This window comes from Coregonus clupeaformis, unplaced genomic scaffold (assembly GCF_020615455.1).
Source record: "Coregonus clupeaformis isolate EN_2021a unplaced genomic scaffold, ASM2061545v1 scaf0571, whole genome shotgun sequence".
In the NCBI taxonomy this organism is placed as follows: Eukaryota; Metazoa; Chordata; class Actinopteri; order Salmoniformes; family Salmonidae; genus Coregonus; species Coregonus clupeaformis.
The window spans coordinates 236939-261173 of NW_025534026.1; the positions used below are offsets into that span (position 1 = coordinate 236939).

Below are 24235 nucleotides of genomic sequence, written 5' to 3' on the forward strand. Positions count from 1 at the left end.
ATGTTTCCTCGGTGCACTGAATAGGCTACAAAAATAGGCTGCAAAATGGACAGGAACAACAACTAGGCTATACTCGGATTCATGTTGATCACCGTAGGTTTTAGCCTGATTTAATTACGTAGAATAGAGGAGCGCACTACACTCGCAGCGCGCTCTGTTTTACAAACACTGATAAAGCTTAGCTAATTAATTTGCATGTCCAAGAACATGCCACAACGAGCAGAGTGGTCTGTTTCCAAAAGCCAGGGAGATGGCTTGCACTGCTAGCAATCCCACTATCTAATCTGGTTACCCAAATTCCCCCTCACTACCGGTCTTCGTCGCCGGCTGCCCTACCCAGCAGCGAACGACAACATTCCGTTAAGGTGAGTGCAATGTGGATACTTGCAAAGGCTACAAGCCCAACGTTCATCAAAGCACAGCCTGCGCTCTCGGCTCTGCCTTATCAGTTTCTCAGCGTCCCGGGCAGAGTCTTGCAAGCAGGCACAGGTGCGAGCAATTAGTTAATGATTTAGTGACGCTCTCCCTCACCACAATACTGTGAATACACAATGCAGTTTAGTCTAAGAGCTCTTTGAAAAGACTGCCTGAAATATCAGTCTGTTTTGGTGGGATGGAGTTTTGGCCTGCCTGGTGACATCCCCAGGTGGTAAATTAGTTAATAGACCAATAAAAAAGAGAGTTCCAAACCTCTCTGCCAATAACAGCTAGTTTTCAGTCCCCTCCCCACTCAGACCACTCCCAGAAATTGCTCTTTTTTTTTTTTTTTTTTTTTGGGGAGTAGCATCTTAGCTCTTTGCTAAGATGCTACTTTTGTTTCCTTTTGACTATTTTAATTGAAAACAATCACAGTAAGGTACTTCATTGTTACTCAGAAATGATTTGATATTGAGATAAAAACGTGTGCATTAGGCTTAAGATAATCAGAGTAACCTATGCCAAACTCGGAGTATTGCCATAAGCAGCTTAAAGGTAGACTCCGCGATACGACGTAGATGCAGAAAGTAAACAGCATAGCGGGTCAATTTCTACAACAACCAAGAGCGTTGAAGCGCGAGGCTCAACTTCTGTAACAGCGTGAAGCGAACCTGTGATCATTCGCAGATACTGTGTGTGACTGTGTGAGAGCGAAGTCTTGCATCTCTACCTTTTTTAATATGGAATTATTACTGTGCACGTAAACACACTCACTGAGACACACAGAAAAATATTTACACATTCAGATTCAGACTTTATATGGCTTTCCTATGCATTTTCACGTAAGCACTTTGCAGTATTTGGTATTCAGACTTACCTTATGCAGGTGTGCAAGGAGTTCTTTGGGAGTGGCTCCCTTATTTGCACTGAATACATTTAATTCAACTGTTGAAAAACCTCCCACTTGCTGGCCAACAAGTTTCCTCATGGAGTTTTCATTCAATGGGACTTTCAGTACATTTATCTAAAGCCATCTCTTTAAATACGGTGTACCTTTTTAATTAGAATTTTCTCGACATACTCATTATAATCGAGAGAACGGCTTCAGAATGTTAGGGATCAATGACAGAAAGCCTTCTAAATATATGCACATTCCTCTCCATTTCTGCACCAATTAGTAGATTAAAAAATACTCTGATCTTGTAGATAATTTAAGATTAGGAAAGTATTTATGAATCATAACAAAACTGATTTGGAGAGCCTTTACGAACAAAATATATTGATGAATAAAAAATACATTGGTTTGATTCATCTTGAAAGTTGCCATATTCAATTGTTCAAACCATGAAATATTGGAAGGTGAGAAAAGTGTACAATAGGGGTTGAAGAAAAGTTCTATAAATAACCTATTCCTCACTAATCGTGGAAATGTAATGACATCGGTCCAGTTGTCATGAACCGTGCGCCAGGCTCCAGGTTTAAACTGCTAAGTGTGGTCTGAGTTCCATAATGATTCAAATACAGTGCATTCGAAAGTATTCAGACCCCTTGACTTTTTCCACATTTTATTAAGTTACAGCCTTATTCTAAAATTGATATATATATTTTTTTATCCCTCATTAATCTACACACAATACCCCATAATGACAAAGCAAAAACTGGTTTTTAGAAATTTGTGCAGATGTATTAAAAATTCAAACGGAAATATCACATTTACGTAAGTATTCAGACCCTTTACTAAGTACTTTGTTGAAGCACCTTTGGCAGCGATTACAGCCTTGACTCTTCTTGGGTATGACTCTACAAGCTTGGCACACCTGTATTTGGGGAGTTTCTCCCATTCTTCTCTGCAGATCCTCTCAAGCTCTGTCAGGTTGGATGGGGAGTGTTGCTGCACAGCTATTTTCAGGTCTCTCCAGAGATGTTCGATGAGGTTCAAGTCCAAGCTCTGGCTGGGCCACTCAAGGACATTCAGAGACTTGTCCCAAAGCCACTCCTGTGTCGTCTTGGCTGTGTTAGGGTCGTTGTCCTGTTGGAAGGTGAACCTTCGCCACAGTCTGTGGTCCTGAGTGCTCTGGAGCAGGTTTTCATCAAGGATCTCTCTGTACTTTGCTCCGTTCAATTTTCCAGCCCCACAGCATGATGCTGCCACCACCATGCTTCACCGTAGTGAAGGTTTCCTCCAGACGTGACGCTTGGCATTCAGGCCAAAGAGTTCAATCTTGGTTTCATCAGACCAGAGAATCTTGTTTCTCATGGTCTGAGTCCTTTAGGTGCACTTTGGCAAACTCCAAGCAGGCTGTCATGTGCCTTTTACTGAGGAGTGGCTTCCGTCTGGCCACTCTACCATAAAGGCCTGATTGGTGGAGTGCTGCAGAGATGGTTGTCCTTCTGGTTTTGTCATTATGGGGTATTGTGTGTAGATTGAGGGGAACATAAAAAAAAAAATCAATTTTAGAATAAGGCTGTAAAGTAACAAAATGTGGAAAAAGTCAAGGGGTCTGAATTCTTTCCGAATACACTGTAGGCTACATGTCTCACATTATTGTACAGCATTAGCCTAATATGATCCACTATTGCTAGCAACCCTCGGGAACAGAAAAGAAAGGTCAACGGAATGGAATGGAAAGGAATGATACCAAATGTAGGCTACATATTAAAGGAAACGAACACTAAAGTGACAGTTATAAATGTTTGTGGAAAAAACGGATGGTGGCTACCAACAGTGGCTAATATTTAACATGATACAAATTGTATATGAAAACTGAGAAAAGCCCGGCCATATAATTAAAACATTCTAGAGTGCATAAATCAACTCGGTAGGTCCGGCGCTACAGAAGTTGATAGCTTGGGTCTCCAAATTTCATCCTGGCAAATTATGAGGACATACAATAAAAATGTTGAGTAATGGCACAGCTATTTATAGCCTTCTTCACTGTGGAAAAGGGGCCAAAATGCATATCATGTTAATATGATTTTCAGTTTGCTTCCATTTGACTGGTTTCACATTCATCTCCAGCGATCATAAGGAAAAATTATCTAAAGCAATTGCTATTTGTAATTACAATCCCCTTCTCCAAATGGATTACTCATTTACCTAGCTCTTATCAATTAATACATGCATGGAGAATTTGTGTTATTTCTATTGGAAATATGTTTTTCCACCTGGAACCGACAGTTGCTCGACCTTATTCATGGTTTCCTCGCATTTAAAGGCGGTGGAATTATGAGGTAATTAAGTCAAGGGCAGAATACGGCGTATCTATAGACACATCTCTGCCACACCTCTATCTATGATCTCCAGCCCAAATGAATAGCTGGCTGTCACATGCGTTTCCTCATGCTTAAGTTCAATGTCAGAATACGAATAGAGAGGAGTGCATAGAAAGGGAATAAAGTTCAATTTACGCACGCATAACTCTAACATGACTTCCCCCCTAAGTGAACAAAAATAATGACTCCCACACACTATATACTTGCAAATCAATCATTTTATTGACAAACGCAACATTTCAGTCACATTTTCGGTCAAGACATACAGAAAAGGAAGTGAATTTGTGGGGTCACATGAACAGTGTGTGTGTGGAAATAACTTGTCTGGACTTCCTCAACTCAAAGCAAAAGGGTTACTCCCGGGGCGAATGGCATTGATTTACGCAGTCCCGTTCCTGTGTGTGTGTATTGTGACTCTTGACTGTGTGTGAGGGTGGTTTTAGCTCCAGCTCAAAGTTTTTATGGCCTTTTCCCCACGGGACTCGGCGTGTCGAACGGGATGGAGAACTCATGACTGCAGTATGGGGCGGCACATCCCCTTCCTCTCCCCTCCTCCTCCCCCTTACACTCCCTTCTCCTCTCCTCCCCTCTCATCCTCCTCTCCCCCTCCCATCCTTCTCTCCCCCCTCCTCTCTGTGTATCTCCTTTGTCTGATAAGAGGTTGAGCTCCACGCCCCATTCATGTCATGTGCTGCTCATCACCATCGCATGGCAACAACACACACACAAGAACGTGTGTTTATGTCTCTGACTGACTGGTAGTCTGTGTCTCGGGAATGTATTTTGAATGTGCTTGGAACTTCACATTTAGCATTTTGCCATCTTTGTGTGTGTGTATTGTATGTAAGTGTTTTAGCATGTGGGAGCAGTGGACCAGGGAGCAATCCTGTGAGTGGTGTTAGGTCCCTGTGAGTGGGTGTGTATGGTCTGAGTCGCCGGCTTTTAGTACTGCAGGGCCTCCGCTCACCTCCCTGGGACCATTCATCCACACCCACGCCTCTCTCCATCCATCCTTTCTCCATCCATCTCTTTATCCTCCATCCATCCATCTTTAGTCTCCATCCAGCCTCTCTCCATCCAGCCTCTCTCCATCCAGCCTCTCTCCATCCATCCTCTCCTGTGGACCAAGGAGCATTCCATCCTGTGATTGTTGCATGAGATACTGTATTACATTCAGACACACACAAATACACATATGCACACAACACCCGCGACTACACTAAAAACACATATACACCTTCCGGGGATTTTCTCCTTGCTGTAGAACAAACAACAAGACAATTGCATTGATTTAATTAGCAAAAGCTTACGTTTTAAAGTAAAGCATTTCAGAGAGGGAGAGAGAGAGAGAGAGAGAGAGCTTTGTTGATCTGTCAGGTAAAGGTCGGGCTGCTGCTGGATCAGCTGGATTGATCTGTGGACATAAACATGTATGCTGGGCCTGTACACGCCTGTGATTAAGGGCTTTGGGAGTGGGAGTTTGTGTGTGTGTCCTCTGTTAAGGATCATTCATCTATGTGTGTCTGGCCCCTGGTGGGGTTATTCAGTGTGTGTGTGTGTGTGTGTGTGTGTGTAAATGCACAGAGAGCTATTAGCTACACATTACATTGCCCCTGTATTTGATGTGTGGGATTTAAATGTGCTCTTTCTACATGGCCTGTCTTTAACAAGCCCAGTGGGAATGGGCTTTCTCAGAGAGGGCTTAAGCTCCTGGTAGGAGTATGTCTCGCCTCAGCGTGTGTATGGCTGCTAGTATGGGGGGCCATTCGCCTCTGTGTGTGTGTATGCGACTGTCAGCGTGTATCTTGTGTGTGTGTGTGTGTGTGTGTGTGTGTGTGTGAGTGAGGAGCAATGGTCGTAACTCACAGTGACTGTAAGCAGAGGCCCTGGCAGGGTGGCCTCAGTGGTGCTGCTGCGGTGCCGGTGGGCCCTTCTCCATGTCACACACAGACCACCAAGCCTCCCTCCAACCTGATACTGCTGCCTGCCAGAGACCTGCCACAGGCCCACAGCACAGACCAGCTCAGGTAGCACATAGTCAAAACATATGGAGAAACTAACAGCCAGGCTGTGTGTGTGTGTGTGTGTGTGTGTGTGTGTGAGAGAGAGATAGAGAGATGCAAATAAGGAAATAGTGGGGTAGAGGGAAGGAGAAAGGTGAGAGTGAAAGAGAGCGGGGGAGAGGGAGAGAGTTCAGCCTTTGACCTATGACCCACAAGTTCAATATGTCCTCCCTCTTCAACTTGATCTCATCAGGCTGTGTGGTCTTCATTTCCACCTGTCACTGGATGCTTTATGACCTTTAACCCAGCCTATACGGATAATATGTATACAGTGAGAATACATTCATTCAATGTTAATTCAACATTTGGGATAAAGATTGTCAGAGTTGAGTTTGGGTTGTGAAAGAGTTTGAGAGGTAGTGTAAGGAGGATGTCGTTTTTTACCTGATAACTGCATCCGTAGTTTTGAATGTAGCAGAGACGCTTGCTACCAAAGATAGCTCCTACCTTAAGACGTTCACATTGGCGGCAGTTGGTGTTCTGGTTGTTTACTTGCTGTCAATGGCAATTCCCTATTTGGTGGAGGCTGAGAAACTCCATGGAAGCCATCTGGCAAACAACTCTAAACAGGGCAGATGACATTGTTATGGCATTGTTCAAAAATACATACAGCACGGTGAGTTTCCCTACCATATTCATAGTACTTTGTAGTCGACCGAGAATACAGTACATGAGCACCACAACTTGATGACTTTAAAGTCCATCCAAACATCTCAATACATACTGTAAGTCAAAATGATGTACTCAAAACTAAGTAGGGAATAAATGTAGTGAAACTTTAGGAAGGGAAAGCAAGTGTCACTGTGTACATTGCCTTCAATAAGTATTGACACCCCTTGAATCTTTTCACATTTTCTTGTGTTACAGCCTGAATTTAAAATGGATTAAATTTAGATTTTGTGTCACTGGCCTACACAATAGCCCATAATGTCGAAGTGGAATTATGTTTTTAGACATTTTACAAATTAATTAAAAATGAAAAGCTGAAATGTCTTGAGCTGAAAAGTCTCAACCCCTTTTATGGGAAGCCTACATAAATTCAGGAGTAAAAATATGCTTACCAAGTCACATAATAAGTTGCATGGACTCACACTGTGTGCAATAATAGTGTTTAACATGATTTTTGAATAACTACTTCATCTCTGTACCCCACACATAGAATTATCTGTAAGGTCCCAAAGTCGAGCAGTCAATCTCAACCACAAAGACCAGGGAGGTTTTCCAATGCCTCCCAAAGAAGGGTAGCTATTGGTAGAAAAGAAAAGCCGACATTGAATATCCCTTTGAGCAGGGTGAAGTTATTAATTATACTTTGGATGGTGTATCGATACACCCAGTCACTACAAAGATACAGGCGTCCTTCCTAACTCAGTATCCGGAGAGAAAGGAAACGGCTCAGGGATTTCACCATGAGGCAAATGGTAACATTAAAACAGTTACAGAGTTTAATGGCTGTGATAGGAGAAAACTGAGGATGGATCAACAACATTGTACACTACATATCCAAAAGTATGTGGACACCTGCTCGTCAAACATCTCATTCCAAATTCATGGGCATTAATATGGAGTTGGTCCCCCCTTAGCTGTTATAACAGCCTCCACTCTTCCGGGAAGGCTTTCCACTAGATGTTGGAACATTGCTGCAGGGACTTGCTTCCATTTAGCCACGAGCATTAGTGAAGTCGGGCACTAATGTTGGGCGATTAGGCCTGGCTCGCAGTCGGCGTTCCAATTCATCCCAAAGGTGTTTGATGGGGTTGAGGTCAGGGCTCTGGGCAGGTCAGTTGATTTTATACACCTGTCAGCAATGGGTGTGGCTGAAATAGCTGAATCCACCAATTTGAAGGTGTGTCCACATACTTTTTTTCAATATAGTGTAGTTACTCCACAATACTAACCTGAATGACAGAGTGAAAAGAAGGAAGCCTGTACAGAATAAAAATAGTCCAAAACATGCATCCTGTTTGCAATAAGGCACTAAAGTAAATCTGCAAAAAAGATCCTGAATACAAAGCGTTATGTTTGAGTCAAATCCAACACAACACATCACTGAGTACCACTCTTCATATTTTCAAGCATGGTGGTGGCTGCATCATGTTATGGATATGCTTGTCATCAGCAAGGACTAGGGAGTTTTTTAGGATAAAAATAAACTGAATAGAGCTAAGCACAGGCAAAATTCTAGAGGAATACCTGGTTCAGTCTGCTTTCCAATTCACCTTTCAGCAGGACAATAACCTAAAACACAAGGCCAAATATACACTGGAGTTGCTTACCAGGACTATATTGAATGTTCCTGAGTGGCCTAGTTACAGGTTTGACTTAAATTGGCTTGAAAATCTATGGCAAGACTTGAAAATGGCTGTCAAGTAATGATCAACAACCAACTTGACAGAGCTTGAAGAATTTAAAAAAGAATTATGTGCAAATATTGTACAATCCCGGTGTGCAAAGCTCTTAAAGACCTAACCAGAAAAACACACAGCTGTAATCACTACCAAAGGTGATTCTAACATGCATTTCATTTTCAATAAATTTGCTAACATTTCTAAAAACATGTTTTCACTTTGTAATTATGGGGTATTGTGTGTAGATGGGTGAGAAGAAAATCGATTTAATCCATTTTAAATTCAGGCTGTAACACAACAAATGTGGAATAAGTCGAGGGGTATGAATACTTTCTAAAGGCACTGTGTATATTTACTGGGCTCAGCTCAAAGCAACCTGAACCTAGGAGGGAGGGAGTAAACACGGACACACACTTCCTCAGGGCAGCACACTGCACAGTGATCTATTGGAGTTGGGTGACAGATACTGAGAATGCCTGGGCCTAAATTCAGCCCTCCACTTCATCAAAAACATCCTTCCTCCGTAGCCTGGATGAGGGATGTGTACACTTCTCCTGATGGCTGGGAGCAAGGCAAACATGCCAAGCAGCGTGTCACACTGAAATATCTCCCCGTCTGGCGAGAGGTACATACACATATAGGAACACACAGACAGACAGACAGATACACACAGGTGCACACCGAGGTACACACACGGACACACACAAATAGAAGTGCATACACAAAGGTGTGTGAAAACACACACACACACAAAATCATGGTGTGACCCACATACCAGGCAACTGCATTAATAAGCAGAGAAAAGGGGATGAGAGGAGAGCAGAGAGAAGCACTTCACTCCAGCCCCTTGTGACTCTACTAGTGTAGTAAATCTCACCCATCCATCCCATGTCCCACTCCACACCATTGTAAACCGCAGCCTGCGTGAGGTGAAAGTTCCGCCTTTATTTATTTGATCTATCCTTTGTTTAACCAGGCGAGTCCCACTCAGATGGTAATCTGGTTTACAAGGGAGTTGAGAGAGTTGATTCTCTAAGCTCAGTGGGCCATGACCACATAATGCTCTGTACAGTACAACAGACCTATACAGATGGCTATTTAACACATATGACCGGCCTAGATGCAGTTTCTAATGGGAAATGTCAAGCATTCACTTTACTTCTCTCTCACCTCTGCTGCTAATACTGTTCTATTCCCGCCTCTAATTACTACGCCTTTTAAACAAACCAGAAATGAATCCATTTCATTCCCTTCGCCCAATTAAACCATCCATCCTCTTACTTACGCCCACCACAGGGTTATCTTTCTCTCTCTCTTTCTCTGAATGAGACTTGACTCATTGTCCCCAGTGGGAGAGAAGAGTAGTTTAAAGATTCTCACTACTCCAGTTGACTTCCTGGAAAACTAGACCCACCGTGACTGTCTCATTATCTTTATGCTGGAGTCCTAGACTATCCCACAAAGCCAGGGCTCAGTCGGATCACAAGGCCTCTAGACGGTCTGAACCTGCGGAGGAAGAGAGAGAAAGAGGGGAGGAAGAGAGAGTGAAAAGGGAAGACAGATTAAGAGATAGACAGAGAGAAGAGAGAGTGCGGTGTGTTCATGCTATCCTCTCTGTTAACCGGAGGGCATTCGAGGCTACATCACACATCACTACTCTGTATGCTAATTGGTTGCAGCGTCTGTTACTCGGCAGCCAATCCCCCGTCAACACCTCAGCAGACACCCAGGGTCAACTTGTATGTGTGTGGGAAGGTGTTTTCTGTTGGGTATACAGTGCCTTCAGAAAGTATTCATATATTCAATATATTTTATTCTCACCCATCTACACACAATACCCCATAAAGACAAAGTGAAAACATATTTTTAGAAATGTTTGTAAATGTATTGAAAATGAAATACAGAAACATCTCACACCCCTGAGTCAGAACATCTTAGAATTGCATTAGGCAGCGATTACAGCGGTTAGTCTTTCTGTGTAAGTCTCTAAGAGCTTTGCACACCGGGAATGTATAATATTTGCATATTTAAAAAAAAATTCAAGCTCTGTCAAGTTGGTTGTTGATCATTGCTAGACAGCCATTTTCAAGTCTTGCTATAGATTTTCAAGCAGATTTAAGTCAAAAAATGAACTAGGCCACTCAGGAACATTCAATGTCGTATTGGTAAGAAACTCCAGTGTATATTTGGCCTTGTGTTCTAGGTTATTGTCCTGCTGAAAGGTGAATTCATCTCCCAGTGTCTGGTGGAAAGCAGACTGAACCAGGTTTTCTTCTAGGATTTTGCCTGTGCTTATCTCTATTCTGTTTATTTTTATCCTAAAGAAATTCCCTAGTCCTTGCCGATGACAAGCATATTCATAACATGATGCAGCCACCATGCTTGAAAATATGAAGAGGGGTACTCAGTGATGTTGTATTTACCCCAAACGTAACACTTTGTATTCAGGACATAAAGTTAATTTCTTTACCACATTTTTTGCAGTTTTACTTTAGTGCCTTATTGCAAACAGGATGCATGTTTTGGAATATTTGTGTTCTGTTCAGGCTTCCTTCTTTTCACTCTGTCATTCAGGTTAGTATTGTGGAGTAACAACAATGTTGTTGATCCATCCTCAGTTTTCTCTTATCACAACCATTTAACTGTTTTAAAGTCACCATTGGCCTCATGGTGAAATCCCTGAGCAGTTTCCTTCCTCTCCAGCAATGGCGTTAGGAAGGACACCTGGGTCTTTGTAGTGAATGGGTGTATTGATCAAATCAAATTTTATTTGTCACATACATGTTTAGCAGATGTTATTGTGGGTGTAGCGAAATGCTTGTGCTTCTAGCTCCAACAGTGCAGTAATATCTAACAAGTAATATCTAAGAATTTCACAACATATACCCAATACACACAAATCTAAGTAAGGAATGGAATTTAAGAATATATACATATATGGACAAGTAATGAATGATACAAAACTAATAATGTAAAAAATAATACATAAAAAGGGATATTCAGTGTCTGCTTTTTATTTAATTTTATGTATCTACCAATAGGTGCCCTTCTTTGTGAGGCATTGGAAAACCTCCCTGGTCTTTGTGGTTGAATTTGTATTTGAAATTCACTGCTCGACTGAGGGACCTTACACATAATTGTATGTGCGAGGTACAGAGATGAGGTAGTCATAAAAAAATCATGTTAAACACTTATTGCACACAGAGTGAGTCCATGCAACTTATTATGTGACTTGTTAAGCACATTTTTACTCCTGAACTTATTTAGGCTTGGCATAATAAAGGGGTTGAATACTTATTGTCAAAAAACATTTCAGCTTTTCATTTTTAATTAATTTGTAAAAATGTAGAAAAGCATTTATCCACTTTGACATTATGGGGTATTGTGTGTAAGCCAGTGACACAATATCTCAATTTAATCAATTTTAAATTCAGGCTGTAACACAAGAAAATGTGGAAAAAGTCAAGGTGTGTGAATACTTTCTGAAGGCAATGTATCAAAGTATTTAGAGAAAATGCCTTTATATGGTTATGGCCGAAACTTTTCAAGCGTTTCTCAGCCTTTAACCTGGTTTTTATTGGTATCTCATAATTGAAAACCAATTATCTTATGTTATGTTAAAGGGCCTTTGTGTTAGCTTAGCTGGAGAGTGTTTCACTTGTTGGAACAGGTTATTTTTAATGGAGTTCATGAACAAGGCAAAGTTGAGTTCAGTTTACTGCATTACATTAATTTTCTTCTCTCTCGCTCTGGGAATGGAGACGCAGTGTTTACTCCAATACAACTTCTTTATTAACAAATTTAGATATATAAAATGGCCGTGGCAGAAGTTGCTAAAGCTTCAAAAGACTGCAGTTGTGTGGTGTGTTAAATTATAAACATTACCCGACTTTAGAAGAAATCTACAGCCAAGTTCTATAAATGGTAGCATTGATGCAACAGTTGGCTACTGAATAAAATCTATTTATTGAGAAGAAGACGAAGACAATGAAGAAGATTAAGAGGAATAATAAAAGACGAAGAAGGCAGGAACCACCTGGAACGATCTAAAGCAGGGGTCACATTCTGAGTCAAAATGCAAGCCGCGATCTACCGTTCATATTCGTTTTTTACATGATTTAAAAACGTAAGCCTAGGCAACAGTACTGTAGTAATGAGGTTTGTGCAGTAGGCTATAGGCCCAAAACATTATCACTGCATATTGGCTTTTCTTCTCAGACCATTTTTACAATTATATTTCAACATTTGAGGTAGGCTATATGATCACACTGGTAATAGATCAGTTGTTGTATTACTTATTATTATTTTAGGGTGTGGATCAGCTTTAATATTGCAGATAGATTGTAGCTTCCATCAATGTAATTGTCTGCATCATTTCCAATCCCCATATATATAATATATATAACACACACACACACACACAGTACCAGTCAAAAGTTTGGACACACCTACTCATTCAAAGCCTTTTCTTTATTTTTACTATTTTCTACATTGTAGAAATAACACATATGGAATCATGTAGTAACCAAAAAGTGTTAAACAAATCAAACATATTCTATATTTGAGATTCTTCAAATAGCCACCCTTTGCCTTGATGACAGCTTTGCACACTTGGCATTCTCTCAACCAGCTTCACCTGGAATGCTTTTCCAACAGTCTTGAAGGAGTTCACACATATGCTTTTTACAATGTAGAAAATAGTAAAAATAAAGAAAAACCCTTGAATGAGTAGGTGTGTCCAAAATGTTTGACTGGTACTGTATATACATTATAAAATATATTTTGATTTGTTTAACACTTTGTTTGGTTACTACATGATTCCATATGTGTTATTTCATAGTTTTGATGTCTTCACTATTATTATTCTACAATGTGAAAATAAAGAAAAACCCTTGAATGTGTAGGTGTGTCCAAACTTTTGACTGGTAGTGTATATATAAATATACATACATATACATACACATACTTATATATTAACATATCTTTTTAAAATATAAATATCAGCCCAGTTGTTGTATTACTTGTGAGAGACAGCTGAATGAGCATACATTTAAATAATTTGCTTTTTAACATTTTACTGGGCTGATGGAGCCTGCATCTGATGGTCAGTCTCTGCAGAGGGAGAGAGCAGCAGACTGAGAGTCCTCTGCTAACACTGACCAAAAAGTGACACCGTCTTCCAGCTGATGGCGAAACCCGAGTGGCATTGCATTATTTCTGCCTCATTTCTGGCTCATGCACAAATTAATGTTGTTACTCCTATGACCAGAGAAAGTGAAATATTCCTCAATATTAAAAAAGACCCAAGCCGTTAATAATAACAACGCAAGCCTATTGATACACTTTCCTACTCATTCATTGCAGCTGTAGTGCTGGTTGTAGCGCTAGTGGAAGTAGGGAAACGTGCATTTTATGGCTTATAAAAGTGTTGAATAGAAAGTGTTGAGTAAAAACTTAAACATGAACTCACTCATAAAAACAGCAGCTCTTTGCTGTATTCGTTGACAGTCTCTCTCTAGTCATGGTTTTAAAAGTTTAAATATTTCACAGTATCAACTTTGCTGTAGCTTTCTTTCACGCCTGCTACGTTACTGCAGACACAGTAATCTGAGCCATTCGATTGGTAGGCCTATAGTGCACTTGATTTGCTCCGTCCGGGAAGGCAGGGTTTGTACCTTCAGACATATGAAATGGTTCAAAATGGGAACACATCGCCTACCCGGCGTGCAGGGTAGCTAAATTGGGTGCACCTACCGCCAACAGCACGAGTTGAATAAGAAATGTTGGCGATCGACTAGGAATGCCTTGGAGATCGACCAGTTGATCGCGATCGACCGGTTGGTGAACACTGATCTAAACAAAGCATTCCAAAACAGGGTTTCGATGTCGAGCGCTGTAAAGCCCCTTTTTAAAGCCCCTTTGCTCCACTGCAAGCTAAAAGGGGAAGTCAAGGAAGTCAAAAGATCCTACTTGCAGTGTTGGAGTGTGAAACGGACGGCGGAGGTTTGATGCCAGTGTCAACTCCAGACGTCACATGACCAAAAGAACATCCCCACAGTGTGTGACGCCTCAGATCCCGCAGTGCTATGTACACTTCTTATTCTTGGAGCTGGCCAAGACAAAGACTTGTGGAATAACAAAAAAGCAAAAAGGGGCAATGAAAGATGCTGTCCACTAAAATAAAAGACATTAGGTGTCATGAAAAAAACACTTGCCCTCTTTGGTTACACATGTAAAATATATTATAAAACATGGGCAGCACTGTTGGTTTTGGAGTTGGGCAGCTATGGATGGCCAGGCCAAGGGTTTCTATGTCCTGGAATGAGAGGGCGGCTCCAAGAATAAGAAGGCACATCACTAACTGCTGGGCAAGGGTCTTCTGAGGTCTGCCTTGTCACATTGTGATCCACAGACATCAATCTAGTGCCAACATAAAACAGCTCTTTGTTCGCCCTGTAGAACAATTGGTGGAGCATGGCGCTTGTAACGCCAGGGTAGTGGGTTCGATCCCCGGGACCACCCATACAGTGGGGGGAAAAAGTATTTAGTCAGCCACCAATTGTGCAAGTTCTCACTTAAAAAGATGAGAGGCCTGTAATTTTCATCATAGGTACACGTCAACTATGACAGACAAATTGAGAGAAAAAAATCCAGAAAATCACATTGTAGGATTTTTTATGAATTTATTTGCAAATTATGGTGGAAAAATAAGTATTTGGTCACCTACAAACAAGCAAGATTTCTGGCCTCACAGACCTGTAACTTCTTCTTTAAGAGGCTCCTCTGTCCTCCACTCGTTACCTGTATTAATGGCACCTGTTTGAACTTGTTATCAGTATAAAAGACACCTGTCCACAACCTCAAACAGTCACACTCCAAACTCCACTATGGCCAAGACCAAAGAGCTGTCAAAGGACACCAGAAACAAAATTGTAGACCTGCACCAGGCTGGGAAGACTGAATCTGCAATAGGTAAGCAGCTTGGTTTGAAGAAATCAACTGTGGGGAGCAATTAGTAGGAAATGGAAGACATACAAGACCACTGATAATCTCCCTCGATCTGGGGCTCCACGCAAGATCTCACCCCGTGGGGTCAAAAATGATCACAAGAACGGTGAGCAAAAATCCCAGAACCACACGGGGGACCTAGTGAATGACCTGCAGAGAGCTGGGACCAAAGTAAGCAAAGCCTACCATCAGTAACACACTACGCCGCCAGGGACTCAAATCCTGCAGTGCAAGACGTGTCCCCCTGCTTAAGCCAGTACATGTCCAGGCCCGTCTGAAGTTTGCTAGAGTGCATTTGGATGATCCAGAAGAGGATTGGGAGAATGTCATATGGTCAGATGAAACCAAAATAGAACTTTTTGGTAAAACCTCAACTCGTCGTGTTTGGAGGACAAAGAATGCTGAGTTGCATCCAAAGAACACCATACCTACTGTGAAGCATGGGGGGTGGAAACATCATGCTTTGGGGCTGTTTTTTTCTGCAAAGGGACCAGGACGACTGATCCGTGTAAAGGAAAGAATGAATGGGGCCATGTATCGTGGAGATTTTGAGTGAAAACCTCTTTCCATCAGCAAGGGCATAGAAGATGAAACGTGGCTGGGTCTTTCAGCATGACAATGATCCCAAACACACCGCCCGGGCAACGAAGGAGTGGCTTCGTAAGAAGCATTTCCAAGGTCCTGGAGTGGCTCTAGCTAGTCTCCAGATCTCAACCCCATAGAAAATCTTTGGAGGGGAGTTGAAAGTCTGTGTTGCCCAGCGACAGCCCCAAAACATCACTGCTCTAGAGGAGATCTGCATGGAGGAATGGGCCAAAATACCAGCAACAGTGTGTGAAAACCTTACAGAAAATGTTTGACCTGTGTCATTACCAACAAAGGGTATATAACAAAGTATTGAGAAACTTTTGTTATTGACCAAATACTTATTTTCCACCATAATTTGCAAATAAATTCATTAAAAATCCTACAATGTGATTTTCTGGATTTTTTTTCTCATTTTGTCTGTCATAGTTGATAGGTACCTATGATGAAAATTACAGGCCTCTCTCATCTTTTTAAGTGGGAGAACATGCACAATTGGTGGCTGACTAAATACTTTTTTCCCCCACTGTACGTAAAAATGTATGCACACATGACTGTAAGTCGCTTTGGATAAAAGCGTCTGCTAAATGGCATATTATTAGAACGGTTATGCTACACACACATTTTCCCCCTGAAATGTACTATAAATGGATTTTGCTTTGCCTTCAAGACGAAGGGGGTTTGCCAACATAAAGACCAAAGAGGAACAATCATGTTTTCTCTGATTTGAAGGAGCTCCATTGACAGTTTTGATAGGGGCAGAAAACAGTTCAACTGTCATATTAGAGGGGTTTTGAGGAAGAATTGGATTTCCCCACGGTCATGTCGTCCTATCAACTGAGCCATGCTGGACAAGGAGGACTAGACTGTGGGTCTTCAAGCTGTAGCTTCATGCTGTGCTGTTGAGACCGACTGAGAGAACCCAAAGATACTTCGGAAACCATGAAAATCTCATTAAGTTCACCAGCCCCACTCAGTCCTTGAGAAGACTACAGGAGGCCATTTGAGGTAGCAAGGTGGTCTCCCTTTAGTCCTTTCCATCGTACTGTGCAGAGATTTGAACGGTTGAGCATCTGTGGCTTATTCTACGAAGTATTTTTTAGCGTAAAAGTTGTCTATTAGTTACTGAATGACAGGGATTTTGTGCATTCTTGCCAATACAGACCCCCTGCCAACATTAGTTTACTGTGAACGCTTAATTCAACGGCCACAACCATATCTAAAGCATCAGCATCATCAGACACATGCCAATCGCCCAACGGAGTGCTGGACACATTGCACAATGCACGTCAGGGGGCCTCCTGGTTTTGCAATGCAAACTAAGAGAGTCGGAAAGGTTTGCTAACATGCATCGTTGACCCCAAATTGCCAGAAAACAACTACAAATCTCTCAGCACCTCTCCAATGGCTGGTTGGCGAGGACAAGGAGTGAAGAGAAGTGTATAAATGGTCTTCCATAATATTTGTGCTGAATGAGGCAGTTTTCTCTGAAAACTGGCCCTATATTCACAGAATGGAAACACATAAGCACTAACGTTAGCACTGAATATGAATATGAGGTATGCATATACGCAAACAAACTCACCATGACAAACTGGAAAAGGTTAGCCCGCCCATTAGCCTGCAAAGCATTCATTCCATGCTTTGTCGGCGACTCAGCGCACAAGCCTCCACGCCAACAAGCAACTTGACATTCCAGTCCATATGAAACAAAGCAAACAGTGGGTTAAGGAGCCGCCAGAAGTGCAGCATTAGTGTACACAGCCATAAGTCAAGAGATCTGACCAAGATAAAAATTGACAGGACTCCTGTTTAAAAGGCAGGGAAAGCCTAGGAGAACTGTTTAGCTGACCTTTCAACTCCTCCTCCTAAACTTAGGCTCATTGTGCAACATTGGGCTCGGCATCTTGGTTGTTTACAATGGCGATATATGGAGCACAGGCGGATTAAATTGTTGCCTGCTGTTAAAATACATTGGATTTGTTGATGCTGGTGGGTGGACTCTGTTTAGTGAACTCTCCAATTAAACACAATCAGGCTATTTCAGAATGATGGGAATTTACCAAGTATTATAAACACTATCCAGGTGATTGGGAGTGAGACCTTTAATGATTAGTAGTTACTGGAGGAAATTACCATTGTGGAGATGCAACACATGGTTAAGCCATAGCTAAGTCGTTCTATTTACTCTGGGTTGTCCCCATCATAAAGCGTCTCAGAGTAGGAGTACAGATCTAGGATCCGTTTTTGCCTTTTAGATCATAATGAATATGATTGTATGGACAGGGGGGACCTGATCCTAGATCAGCACTGCTACTCTGAGACGCTTTGTGAATACGTGCCCAGGTCTCAGACACTCAGTAGCTGGTTGGCTGAAATCAGGTTGGAAGAGTTTATTTATAAAGGGGGATACAGCAGAGGGTGAAGGTGTGCTCCACTTTCTCGCCCGGCGTCTCTGCCTTTGTGTCGGGTGTGTTTGTGTAGGATTTGAGTGGCTCTTCAAGTGTTGGAGCTCCATCAGTTAGGCCCACACACCTTAATCATGGCACCCATAGTCAGTGAGATCTGGGCCCATGCCGCCGCTGAAGGGAGCCTGGGCTCGTCCCATGGGTGTGCCCTTCTCTCCTGTTGAGTCATACATCACACAACACCAACCCCCCTCCATGGAGACACACCCACATGTTACCTCCTTCCACACTGACATCACACAATACATGCACACAATGCACATAACAATACATGCACACTGCACACAATACACTCACCCAACACACACCAGCCCCCACCTGTCGGCCGACCAGCCCTCCACCATTGGCCATTATCAACACCTGAATCACCACTCACAGCTTGGCTTCTTTAGGCCTGATGACTCACACTAGAGGGGGTGCATAGAGAGCCCATGGTGCATGTCATACAGGTAGTTCTCTCACCATTCACCTTCTCTTTCTGGAAATGTTTGTCATCATCACTCAAAGGAACCTTTGTTATTCGAAAGGATTTCTCCAATGACAGAGATGGAGGAGCATCATCCCTCAAGAAAGAAACAGGAAGAACTGGACTTTAAACGGCCCAACTCACCTCCCCCTCCCATCTATAGTCATCGGAGACACTTCCCAAATCTTCAAGACTTTTGTAATGGAATATTTTGACAGCATGCAATGCTTAATTACTTTGCTGGAGTTGCAGAACTTCAAACCTGCACCGACTTGCTGTAATAGAAATACAAAATTCATTAAATAGGAAGGGGGGCATGACTTTGTTTCAGTGCGAGGACAAGAAGATACTACTCTGTTCTGTTCCTCTTCAATTGAAACCAATGGCCCTTAGCCATCTTACCACTGCCATTACCATTGTGTCTAAGGACAGACTTCTACAGAGCCTCTGAACCTAGTAGAGCACAGTGTCTGTCCTGTGATAGCTGTATGAGATTCCACATGCTCTGAGTAATTCCTCCCTCCCCCCCTCCCTCCCCCCTCCTCCCACACTCCTTGTGCGGTGCGTGGCCCTGAGTCATCAGCCCAGCCAGGCACCCCACACTTTCCTTCCCAGCCCCTCTCTGGCTGTGGCAAGGAGGACGGCGGATTCACCGACCAACCGAAGATTCACGATCACTGAATAGCCTCCGAAGGTGATGAGTCACCCCCACGGCGGAGCACTCCTCTCCGTCTCCTCCAGCCAGCCTCCCCCTCTCAGAGAGTTCTCCAACCCCACCACACCCCACCCGGATCAGATCAGAATCCTCTGTCCGTCTCTCTGTCTGACCCTTGGCGCAAAGTCAAGACACTGAAGGACATATAGCTCACTTGTCTGCATGTTAAACAATGGAGACTGGGGTGATAATGACATCCTCAGGCCAGCCTGCAGGGTACATAGCTGTCATTAGTGAGGATGAAGATGTCTATAGTTCTGTCTGGCCAAAGTGTGCTCTGATCTCGAATCATCCCACTCATCTAAAGTATCGTGATGCTGAACGTAGCACCTTGAACGAGCAGTGAACTTCGGATAAGAACATCTGAGGGCAGAGTTGCGTCTAACTAGATTTGTTTGACTAATTCATTGACAAGTTAGGAAAGCACCCTGACGACGGTCGTAATGTCGAAATGCGTCAGTTGAGAATAACAAATAAGCATTTTCTATTCCATTTTCAATGCCCTCCAACTTGCTCCAAGACTGTCTGAACATCTTTCAGTGACGTGACAATGTGACCAATGGATTTCATAGAGCTTGTAATGTGTCAGTATGAGTGATTCGCTCATAACATAGAGACTTGTTCTAATAGGAGATTTTGTTGACCATTGCAAGAGCAATAAGGATTTTTAGGGGCATTATGACTGGGTTAATAAAACACAGCTGCCCCTAAAAGTCCCTCACTTTTCTTGCTGCCTTTTTCTCTTTCTCCCTCCCTCTCTCTCTCTCTCTCTCTTTCTCCCTCTCTCTCTTATGTCTCTTCCAAACTTTTTGAGATTGAACTGTAGCGTTTACTGGCTTGTGGACTGGCTGAGGAGTGGGTTCACAGCTTCGATTAGTTGGGTACTAGCAGAAATATGGCTGGATCATTCGAACAACAGAGGTGAAAGAAAAACCAACCGGGCGGTCGGTCGGCCAACACATTAGACTTTTGGGTTTAGATGGATGGGGCTAGAGGGTTGCATATTTACACAAAGCAATTTATGAATTGTATATTTATAATGGCTGAGTTTTATTAGGATTAGCGTAGGTGTTTTAAAAGGAGTTGAATGAGTTCAGAACTTCAGAGCTTCAGTCTTTCTCAGGAGGGTCCCTAGTCTAGTTCATTAGCTCTTCAGCTTTTACTGTAGCAGACAATGTAAACACAACCTAGGCCAGTTGAATTAGAGGAGTTTGCTGTATTCACAATTACTACGTAATGACAATATGTTACATATGTTATGTCTTTTGAATTGCTGTATTTAAGTTGGAAACTCAACGAACAAATCCAATGACCTGACATACCTTGAACAAGCATTCCCTGGCATATACTCACAAATGTACTGTAGGCCCAGGCCTAGTTACAGCTGCAGTCTGTGTTAGAGACTGATATGGTCTGGTTAAAGTGATTACAAGGACTATTGCAAGTGGCGAGATGAGCCTGACTGGACCTGGAACAATGTAAAATGCCATTGAGAAAGGCTTGGCAGGCGGTAGGAGTGAGCACTGTTTACATCCCAACTTTAATCAGTACTCTTGGTGGATATCCCAGATATCTAGCATAGCCATGGTGCTTATTCAATCCAGGCCCAGGCCCGTGTCACCAGCCTCACAAGCCTTCTTACTTAGGCCCTCTACTCTCTCATACTGGCTGTTTTCCTGGTTGGTATTGAAGAGTTGTTGTGTCATGCAGTGTTTTTGGTTTAGTTTTTGTACTGAGTCATTTAATCTTTATGGTAGTAGGATGTAAATTAGCATAGTCCTACATATATCTTAAAATGACCTGAAACAGAGCAATAGGAAAGTTAATGATAGATTACGCCCTCAAACTAAGTGAGAAGCTATGTGTTTCAGTTTTTAATCGATCTAAACTTGAAACTCAGTTCACTCTTGATGTGAATTTTTATGATGATTATCATTTCTCCAGTTAGAAGATGATACATTTGACAAATGCTAATCTTATAGGTCTATTGTCTTTTATGCTTATACTGATGATAAACTAATTAAGTGTTAAAATAAGGTCACTGATGTGAAAAATAGTTAAACAGAGCTGACACATCTGACAATTGCAGCTTATCACAACTGTAGCTCAAAACAGCAGGCTTGTATAAACAAAGTCTGTGTTAAAGGAGTGAGAAGAAAACGGCCTACTTAAACTGTAAAAAAAGAATAAAAGAAAGAAATGTATTGATGACATGCATTTTAGTCAGATGGTGGGATAATAGGCCTAAATAGTAGAGGTTGTAATACAGTACTATGACAATGATCATCAGATATATAATAATGAGGTATTATTGCATTCAGCTTTAAATAAAACACATGATTTAGCATAGGTCTTACCTATGTGTCATTTCAGCATGTAGATGTCACCATCAGCATGCCTAATATTAATTACATAAAGCATTTAGGGTATAGATGCTAAATACATTACTGGGGTATGTAGGCTATGGCATTCGGCTAGCGAAAATATGTCTGAGACTAATTTGGTAACTGACTTCAATGCTACCTTTATGACTTCAACACACTTTAAGCATATTAGAAGATGGACTTTTCTCCCCCTCAGTTGCTTTCAACTTTTATCTTAGACATGAAAGTATGGTCAAGTAGACTGTTAAGAGATATCATAAAAGTTATTGCATCTTTGCATGAATACGTTTTTTATGGGCCATTCAAATACTATTTCCAAGATGTAGGTCTGATACATGTTGAGATGAGCACATTTAGGCCTGTCATAGAGATTTAAGCCCACATTTCACATTTATAAAACATATGGACTTGATAGGATATAATCTAAAAGCAGTTATAGATCAGTGTTGTAATAGGGTATTAAATAGTTTTGCTGCTGACTTGTCATCATTTGTAGGACAATCTTATTACAACAATGAATAAAAAAGCTCAATTTGACCCCCTCACTTCTAGAATAAGGAACAATATAGGCTATATATTAATTGTGTGTTATAATTGATATTTTAATATCAATCCCTGTGAGGCCCTTAAACTAGGCCTGTGCGTTTTGCGCAAAAGTTACACTTGGTTTGGTTGCCCATGTTCAGGGCAGTGTGCAGTGCATGTCGTCTCCCCAAATTGCATTAGTGCGAAATAGTTCACAAGTACAGAACCTATATTTTGTCAGTCCACTTGCAATATATTCTGAACGTGTTGGTCACATGAGCCAGAAACTGGGACTTTGTAGGCCAGTTGAATGAATGAGGACTCACCTTGCCCGCAAAGACCCAGCCTCTGGCACACACTGATTTCAGAGCACTCTATAATTGTGTGAGGAATTAATTGTGGCTTGTCCTTGATTTGTAAAAGTGTATTATGATGCATAATGATGAACAAAATATGCTAAATCCTGGTATTTTAGCATTCATTCAGTATATCCTATTCAAAAACGCAGTTGGCACAAATTAATTGTCCCAATATTGTCGACTACTTCCTATCCAGACAAGAAGGCGCAACAATAAATTCAAAGAAATCTACAGAACCATAATAGGATATTCATATTCACTGTTTGACTGAGCTAACGTTGTCTTTACCTGATATTCTTCAATGTCACAAACATGTTGAGCATAAACGCGCAACGCGGTAGGATCCGTGATGTCTCTCGTCCGCATCCGTTGGACAGCAAGATGACTTCGCGCAAAACCCTCGCTTGATGAGGAGTGTATGGGAGAGATTGGAGATGCGTGCGAAGTTGAAGTTCGCCACCACCGCCCCTATTTTTGATCAGTTGCGCTGGTATTGCACAATCCCCAAATTTAGAAATAATATCCTTTGGGACGAATTGCACCATTTCCTTTCAAAATAACTTGAAATGTTGTTTTCCAAAACAAGAACTACGCAACAGTGTAGCCCTCGTACACGGTGCCAGTGATTCCCCAAAGCTTTTTTTTCATGGATAAATGCGATGTTTTCCAGTCTGAGAGACCCCGGTGCTCACGCACCGCCGACTGTCCTCAAAATATCCATTCTCTGGAAACGGACTTGCTGATGTTATTGCCCTGTTGTAGGCTATATGACCACGACATCGCCAAGAGCTGGAAGGTGTTGATATATGGTGTTGCGTCCTCGTGCTGGGACCTCCCAAAATGGACTTCTGCTAAGTGGTAACCCTGGTTATTTTGAGCGCGTCACTTCGACTCGTCTCCAAGTTATAGGTTTCCATTGCCAAGGTTGGGCGCAGCAATTGTACTGATATTGTTATAGGCTACTTATTGATGGAATAGACATTCATAGAAATCGGCAAACTATTGACAACACAATGAAAGAAAAGTGGACACATTCCTGTGGTTTCTCTCCCTATACGAATTATACATTTATTTTGCCTACATAATAATGTCGTCAAATTGGCATATTATAGAGTAACTAGCCCTGGTGTCCGTATTAAGAAACATTTTAGATTTAATAAGCATGGCAGGAGCCAATATTATGATTTTATATGATTAGTTATATTGGCCATTTTCTCGCGCTCCTTTTTTCTTTTTGGTGGTGTTGGTGCGACTCCTCGTGGCAATAAATTGGGCATATTGTAGCAGCAAGAATGAAAAGGCCATAGAGCACGCTTCTACTTTCTGTGCGTAATGACGCACTTTGTGCAGGAGCAATGTCACAGTCGCAACACCAAGATAGCGCCACCGACTTATTCTAAACTGTATTATGATTTTTATAAACTACAGCTACGGATGTTCATCCTTATTCCAACAACGATTTGCATAACATTGCCAATCTCTCGGTGAGTATTATTCGTTTGTGCTAATAGTCGAATGATGTCGCGCTGGCGAACTTTGGCTCGAGTTTCGACCGAAGGATGATGTTGATTAAGCTGTTTTTTAAAAAAGCTCTTGTTTTGGCCAAGTAAATTATCGCAATCAA

General features: G+C 41.8%; 1 long non-coding RNA gene across 1 annotated transcript; it reads right to left on the reverse strand.

Moving 5' to 3' along the window:
* Positions 1-4285: 4285 nt before the first annotated feature.
* On the reverse strand, positions 4286-23177 carry LOC123485094. The gene is made up of 3 exons (XR_006658864.1): positions 22900-23177; positions 9516-9607; positions 4286-6315 (listed from the first exon to the last, which is right to left on the reverse strand). It is a non-coding gene; the product is annotated as an uncharacterized LOC123485094 (long non-coding RNA).
* Positions 23178-24235: the final 1058 nt, after the last annotated feature.